This window comes from Xiphophorus couchianus, chromosome 19 (assembly GCF_001444195.1).
Source record: "Xiphophorus couchianus chromosome 19, X_couchianus-1.0, whole genome shotgun sequence".
NCBI lineage: Eukaryota > Metazoa > Chordata > Actinopteri > Cyprinodontiformes > Poeciliidae > Xiphophorus > Xiphophorus couchianus.
In genome coordinates this window covers 20,994,364-21,003,016 of record NC_040246.1, presented here as the reverse complement: position 1 = coordinate 21,003,016, position 8,653 = coordinate 20,994,364, and positions in this window count along the sequence as shown.

Sequence of the window (8,653 nt, the reverse complement as noted above, 5' to 3'; positions counted from 1 at the left end):
TTATATAGGGTTCATCTGTCTGCTTAGACAGATGATCTCATATCCGTCACTGTCTTAAGAGACATCATGTCATGATGTCTGTGCCAATGTCTCAGGGCTGCTCAACCTCCTGTTTCCATATAAGGTGCTGATCATCTCTGCTCTCCTGTTAGTTCCCCTTTTTCCCTTCCTGTCACCTTTCACCTACCATCTACCTCCAACATATCAGTGATGTTTAATTGCAGTTTTACAACCTTTTTACACCATTTCAAGTTTAATGTCAAAATCACATTTATATCACATTTATTTTCTTTAGCTTCTCTGATTTAGCATTCATTTATAATTTTATAACTATAACTTATTAATTATATTTATTATAATCTTAATGTGAGTTATTACAGATGTTTTTCTGAAAAGAAACCAAGAATAATCCATGATTCTAATTATTTGATACCAAAGTTACAGTTACTTGTTTTTCTTGTAGGTGTTCTCACAAATGTAAGTGTAAGTATTATTACAATTAAACCAATATTAATATAAGTATTTTACTTTGAATCTTATCCAATTACTAATAATGTTTAGATTTCATTCTTTAAAACTTTCATGCTTTAAACTAAGAAATAGTCTCAGCTATTTTTATAAATCTGCAGGCTGGAAACTTCCTCTTTTTCCAGGAAACCTGCTTTTCCTGTTTAATGAATCTCTCTGACTGACTATGATTTCTTATGATTAGATAGAAAAAAGTAGAATTAAAGCAAAGTTTGCATGAGACAAAAACAACACACACAACTAGATTTATTTTATTGACACTTAAGTCTAATGTTGGGCCTTGATGTCACTTGAGTGATTCATTTTAAAGATAACTTTATTTATTATTACTGTTAAACTAACTTTATTGACACTTAAGTCTACTGCTGGGCCTTGATGTCACTTGAGTGATTCATTTTAAAGATAACTTTATTTATTATTACTGTTAAACTAAAATCTCCAGCATGGGGAAGTGGGATGAGCTCGGATTTTCTTGACACCATATGTGCACTTGGCACCAGGACACCCTAGGCCACAGTTCGATGATCGACTTTGTCATCGTTTCATCGGATCTGCGGCCGTATGTCTTGGACACTCGGGTGAAGAGAGGTGCGGAGCTGTCCACTGACCACTACCTGGTGGTGAGTTGGCTCCGGTGGTGGGGGCGAAAGCCGGTCAGACCTGGCAGGCCCAAACGTGTTGTGAGGGTCTGCTGGGAACGTCTGGCGGAATCCCCTGTGAGACGGAGCTTTAACTCCCATCTCCGGCAAAACTTCGAACACGTCCCGGGGGAGGTGGGGGACATGGAGTCTGAGTGGACCGTGTTCCGTGCCTCCATTGTCGAGGCGGCCAATCGGAGCTGTGGCCGCAAGGTTGTCGGTGCCTGTCGCGGCGGCAACCCTCGAACCCGTTGGTGGACACCTTTGGTGAGGGATGCCGTCAGGCTGAAGAAGGAGTCCTATCGGGCCTTTTTGGCCTGTGGGACTCCGGAAGCAGCTGATGGGTACCGGCGGGCGAAGCGGCATGCAGCTCGGGCGGTTGCTGAGGCAAAAACTCGGGCGTGGGAGGAGTTTGGAGAGGCCATGGAGAAAGACTTCCGCACGGCTTCGAGGCGATTCTGGTCCACCATCCGGCGTCTCAGGGGGGGGAAGCGGTGCAGCACAAACACTGTTTATAGTGGGGATGGTGTGCTGCTGACCTCTACTCGGGACGTTGTGGGTCGGTGGGCAGAGTACTTCGAAGACCTCCTCAATCCCACCAACATGCCTTCCACTGAGGAAGCGGAGCCTGGGGACTCTGGGTTGGGCTCTCCAATCTCTGGGGGCGAGGTCGCCGAGGTGGTTAAAAAGCTCCTCGGTGGCAAGGCCCCGGGGGTGGATGAGATCCGCCCGGAGTTCCTTAAGGCTCTGGATGTTGTAGGGTTGTGTTGGTTGACGCGACTCTGCAATATCGCATGGACATCGGGGGCAGTTCCCCTGGATTGGCAGACTGGAGTGGTGGTCCCCCTGTTCAAAAAGGGGGACCGGAGGGTGTGCTCCAATTATAGAGGGGTCACACTCTTAAGCCTCCCTGGCAAGGTCTATTCAGGGGTCCTGGAGAGGAGGGTCCGTCGGATAGTCGAACCTCGGATTCAGGAAGAGCAGTGTGGTTTTCGTCCTGGTCGTGGAACACTGGACCAGCTCTACACCCTCAGCAGGGTCCTGGAGGGTGCATGGGAGTTCGCCCAACCAGTCTACATGTGTTTTGTGGACTTGGAGAAGGCGTTCGACCGTGTCCCTCGGGGAGCCCTGTGGGGGGTTCTCCGGGAGTATGGGGTACCGGGCCCTTTGATACGGGCTGTCAGGTCCCTGTATGACCGGTGTTAGAGTCTGGTCCGCATTGCCGGCAGTAAGTCGGGCTCGTTTCCGGTGAGAGTTGGACTCTGCCAGGGCTGCCCTTTGTCACCGATTCTGTTCATTACTTTCATGGACAGAATTTCTAGGCGCAGCCAAGGTGTTGAGGGGATCCGATTTGGTGGCCTTAGGATCTCATCTCTGCTTTTCGCAGACGATGTGGTCCTTTTGGCTTCATCAGATCGTGATCTGCAGCTCTCGCTGGAGCGGTTCGTAGCCGAGTGTGAAGCGGCCGGGATGGGGATCAGTGCCTCCAAATCCGAGGCCATGGTCTTGAGCCGGAAAAGGGTAGAGTGCCTTCTCCGGGTCAGGGGGGGTGTCCTGCCCCAAGTGGAGGAGTTTAAGTATCTCGGGATCTTGTTCACGAATGGGGGAAGAAGGGAGCGGGAGATCGACAGGCGGATTGGCGCAGCGTCTGCTGTCAAGCGGGCGCTGTACCGGTCCGTCGTGGTGAAGAGAGAGCTGAGCCAAAAAGCGAAGCTCTCGATTTACCGGTCGATCTACGTTCCCACCCTCATCTATGGTCATGAGCTTTGGGTCATGACCGAAAGAACGAGATCGCGGATACAAGCGGCCGAAATGGGTTTTCTCCGTAGGGTGGCTGGGCTCTCCCTTAGAGATAGGGTGAGAAGCTCAGTCATCCGGGACGGACTCAGAGTAGAGCCGCTGCTCCTTCACATCGAGAGGAGCCAGTTGAGGTGGCTTGGGCATCTGGTCAGGATGCCTCCTGGACGCCTCCCTGGTGAGGTGTTCCGGGCACGTCCCACCGGGAGGAGGCCCCGGGGAAGACCCAGGACACGCTGGAGGGACATGTCTCTCAGCTGGCCTGGGAACGCCTCGGGATTCCCCCGGGAGAGCTGGAAGAAGTGGCCGGGGAGAGGGAAGTCTGGGCCTCCCTTCTGAAGCTGCTACCCCCGCGACCCGACCTCGGATAAGCGGAGGAAGATGGATGGATGGATGGATGGATGGATGGAATATAGTGTATTCTGAGCAGAAATAGCCAAAACTGAAAACATTTTGATTTGAGATAAATGCTATCTTTTCACTGTAAAAACAAAAAACCTTACCAAGTATTTTTGGAATAGTTTACAGACCTTTATATAGTTTATATTGCAAATATTTTAGCACACTTAAAAAATGACAAGACTAACTTGCTTTTAAGCAAGATTTAGGAGCTTGTTTTGATTGTATGATTCATTATTATTGACAAAAATGTTTTATTTCCACTGGCAGATTATTTAATTAAAACATGACATTTTTCATGTTTTAATTACGGGCAGATTATTTTACAGGTAAAATAATAATAAATAGTACTTCTTAAAATCCATATTAATTACATAATAGAAGCTCCTTTATCTTTCTGAAATGTTCAAGTTGTAAGTAAACACTTAAAGCAAAACAAAAATATTTCCTGTAGAAACTCAAACAAAAATGCTTTTCTAAAATCATATTTTTGCAGTGTTAGCTAAAATTCCTCAAGTGACTTTACCCGGTTCAAATTAACTAAAGAAATGCTATAAAATTGCTTTTTAGGCAATAAAATGTTTATTTTCCTATTACAAATTGGAATTTAGTTGTTCATTTGCATCTTTAATGTTGTATAAAACAGGCGATTAAATGGAAAATCTTTTGTCCAATTACGGTACTAAAAAATATACAGTACAGACCAAAAGTTTGGACACAGAGTCGTGTCCAAACTTTTGGTCTGGACTGTAGCTCAAATGTTTTTTCAGTGTTAGTAACAAAAAAACAAACAAAAAAAAAATCGCAATTTGCACATTTTGGTGCTAAAATTTGGTTCCTGCTGTTTCTAAAAACAACAAGGTGTTTTAGTGGCTTCTGAAAAATGAGGCATTTCAAAAACTTTCCAAAAGTAACATCACAAATCTCTAAGAACTGCCCTGACCTAGTGACCCCAGCGGAATCCAGACCCGTTACCTAGCAACCAAAACTGCATTCCACCCGTCACCTAGCAACCGGAGTTCCAGCACTTTTGACCTGCTGGTCTCACCTCTGGATGTGCTGCAGTGACAATTAGTTAGTTAATGACAAGCAGGCTTTTCAAATAAGAACAAATAAAAAAATACTTTTCTTTTTAACCAATCATCTTCCTCTGTGCCAAACACATCCATGTTGGCTCAAATTGCCACTATAATTCACTGTTATTCTATTATTCATTTTATTTTTCTTCCACATGCTGCAATTAACTCAGATTTGTCAATTTACTTAGAATATGACGCATTGTGACAAAATTTAAGTGTTTAGTATGTATTTTAGATCGTTTTATTAGCTTCCCGTATAAAATCCTTCAAATTTGTCTTTGTTTTTCGTTTTCTTCTGTCTTTACATTGACACAGTTTATCCTTGTGCTCAGCCCTTTACTGAGTCACAGTGACATGGTTAAAGGCAATAAATGTTTAAAGAGGGATAAGAATAGAAAGATTACAAATGTAAGACAGTAAATTTTGACTTCTGAGAACTGGAACATTCTTTTGTGAATAATATTAAAAGATCACAGCTAAAAGTCAGATGTGAAGGTCACAAACGGAGCTAAATATTTTCTTTGCCTCATTGATTTACACCCTTGGAGTTCGTTTAGAGTTACTCTGTAATTTGTATTGCCAGGACACAGTCTGCATTGTTGAAATAATTTTGAGTGGAAAAGGTCAGGATACAGAAGCTAAGCACAGGTTTCAGTAGCAAGCAAAAACATGATTTAGAAAGCAGAGCATATTAACCAAAACAACTGGAAAAGACCACACACCTTACCCATGGCTGCACATTAGCACGTTTACCTTAAACGACAGGCAGATTGTCCACATATCCAGGGAGAGAAACATAACAAAATACAAAAATGGCTGCCATAACAACTCAGAAACAATGTTTATCATGCTTGGGAGCTTCTGGCAGAGAAAATGTGAGGTTTTTGGGGTGAGATGAGGGAGGGAGAGTGAAGGAGAGTTTGGAGAGAAACACACAAAACACTCAGAGCTGAGGGGTAGTCTGTTCCACTCAGTGATCCATCCAGTTAAAAGCAGATGAACCACAGATGAACCCAATAGGACTGAAGCATGGTGAACAATTTTCTTCAGTGAATTTTTCACAGTTTAAAGGGGACCTATTATGCAAAATTTGCTTTTTGCACATTTCTATATTTATATTTGGGTCTAAAAACAGCCGAAGCGTCATGTTGTGGCGATACGTTTATGTGTTTTGGTGTCCTGGAAACGAACCATTTCAAATTCCTCCAGGCTGTTAAGTTACAATGGATGGGCACTGCATGGTCACCTAGCAACCCAAGCTGAGCTGCAGCATGTTTGGTCAGCTGGTTTTACCACTGTACAATGGCTGCTGAAAAAGTCAGGGGTTTTGTGATTGACTTACCATCCAGAAACCATTTGCTGCATTCTTGTTATTTGTGCAGGAGGCTCTACTAATGTTTCTCTACAAATGTACACCTGTGAGCCCCATTGGTTTATAGGCTGTACACTAACATGTTAATTACATTTTTTACTCAAAATCATTCTTAGGTAATGAGATTTTAGTCTACTCTGTTTTTCCCTACTGGTCTGTTTTAGGGCGTCTTTTCATTTTAAATCCAAATAAGCTGCTGGCCACGCCCACCGACTCAACATTTACACTCGCACATGAAAACATCAGCAAAAAGATGAGCAAATATACAACCATTCATCTTTGAAAAGCAAAAGTGGAGCCTCCTGCATAAATGACAAAAATGCAGTGAGTGGTTTCTGGGTGGTAGGTGAGGAACAAAACACCTGTCTTTTTCAGCAGCCATTGTACAGCGTATACAGCGGTAAGACCAGCTGAACAAATGTGCTGCAGCTAAGCTTGGGTTGCTAGGTAACAGGCGGAATGCAGTTGAGGTTGCTAGGTAACGGGGCATGCTGATTTGTTACATTACATTCTGGAGGTTTTTGAAATAGCTCATTTTCCAGAAACAAAAAAACATTAACTGATTGTCAAAAAATTATTTAGAAGCTGATTTTAGAAGCAGTAGAAAACCAAATGAAATTACAAGAACAAAAGGTCCCCTTTAGCCATTTTTGCTGTAAAATGTCTTTCTCATGTCCAGTGGTAAAGACAGACAGTAAAATTAAGACATTAACTAGACGCTAACAAGACCAGGTCAACAGAAGAAATCTACATAAGGCCACAATGCCTCATGTGTCGAAATAAAAACAGCTGTGAGAAAAGACTTTTACCCATAAATGACACTAATGGACTTGCTAAGGGACATCATTGTGTTTAAGGAAAAGCAATTGGATTCATCATAAAAACCTGTTATGACACTAACAGAAGCATGAAAGGTTGCCAGAGTAACACAAATGAGAATATTTCTGATTTAATTGTTATGTTAACCAGAGAAGGAACAGGCTAGCTGATAAATGCTGGATGGGTTTTGGTGAGTCTTTGACAAAATGACAAACACTTTTTTCCATCATGGCAGACAAAATAACTCAATGTTCATCTGAACAACAAACTGGACTGAAGATAGAAAACCGTACTCCCACAGGAAGCCATGGACAACATGACGTAAAACATTTAACTTCCCTTTGGGATTTATAATTTTTCACATTTTAAATTGAACCAAACTGAACTAAATTGAATACCACAGATTGACATGATAGCAGATGAATCAGAGTTAAGCCCTAGTGGACTTTAAAAGTAATTTTCACCTGAAAAAATACATAAAGTAAATTAAGAATAGTTCCAGTTATCTGAACAAAAATGCAAACTTTTGGTGCCTGTGTAAAATTAAGATATTTGGGAGAAGAGGTAAAATTATTATGTAAAATTCACATTTTGCATAATAATTTTGGGTTTCTACTGCTTCTGACAACAACCCAAGCGCTTTAAAAAAAAAACATCGGTTTTTGGCAATAAGTTAATATTTTTTGGAGTCTGAAAAAATAAACTGCTTCAGAAATCTCTGGAATGTAAAGTCACACATCAGCAGGCACTGACCTTCCCCTAGTGAAGGGCCCAGCCCATTACCTGGCAACCCCAGCAGAACTCCACCCATTACCTGGCAACCCCAGCAGAACTCCACCCATTACCTGGCAACCCCAGCAGAACTCCACCCGTTACCTGGCAACCCCAGCAGAACTCCACCCGTTACCTAGCAACCCCAGCAGAATTCCAGAATGTTTGGTTAGCTGGTTTCACCGCTGTATGTTTTGTGTGTACTGAATCCTGTTTACTGGGGTATGAAAGGAAGTTTTATCTCAGAGGAACAGTCTGTCTAGGATTTTCTGACTATCACTCCTGATACATTTGAACATAAATAAATAAAAAACTATCTTTGAATTGTTTGAGCTGGGATACAAAAAGTAAAATGAAAACAACTAAATTCAGATATTTCTACCTACTACTGAAAACAAAATGTAAAATGTATATTTATTTTGTTTAGTTCTGGCTTAATTTCTGCTCTGAAATTTTTTTTAAGTCTGTATACTTCAGTTAATCGATTAACCTATTGCTAAATTAGTTGACTTTCATGAAACTGCGGTGTGAGGTGGTGAGGCAGACGCAGTGGACCCAGTTGCTGAGAGAAATGATGACGGTTTAATGGTGAAGAATGCACAAATAATCTCAAAATCCAGGCAGCACAGCTAAGCTACCACTGGTAGCACCGGCAACAAAAACCAAAACGCAGCAGGAACAAGACAGAATCGACAAAGACACAGAAACACAGGTGACATTAAATACACAGAAGTAATCAGGGAATGAGACACACCCTGGAACAATCAAGGGGAAGACAGGACAACACGGAGACTCAAAAGACACAAACCTAAAATAAACACACAGAAAAACTCAAATCAACACAGAGAAAACCAAATCCTGACATTGATGATCATTTCAATAATCAATTAATCATGAGTGATCACATTAATCGCTTCAGATTATCTACTTTTGTTCAGATTCTGGGTTTTTTGCATGACAGAAAAAGATGAAAAGTTTAAGTTAGTGCATTTAAAGTAAGTCAAAACTAAGATATTTAGTTTTAGATATTTTCACTAAAACCTGAAACAAAAATTCTTGGTAAAATTTTGTGTTTTGCAGTGTTGACTAAAACTCCTTAAATGACCGTTTTAGATTTACCTGGTTCAAATTCACTAAAGAAATTATATGAAATTGATTTGTAGGCAATAAAATGTTAATTTTCTTACTAAAACGAGGAATTTAATTTAATTTAATTGTTTATTTGCATCTTTAATGTATTTCTAAAGTTG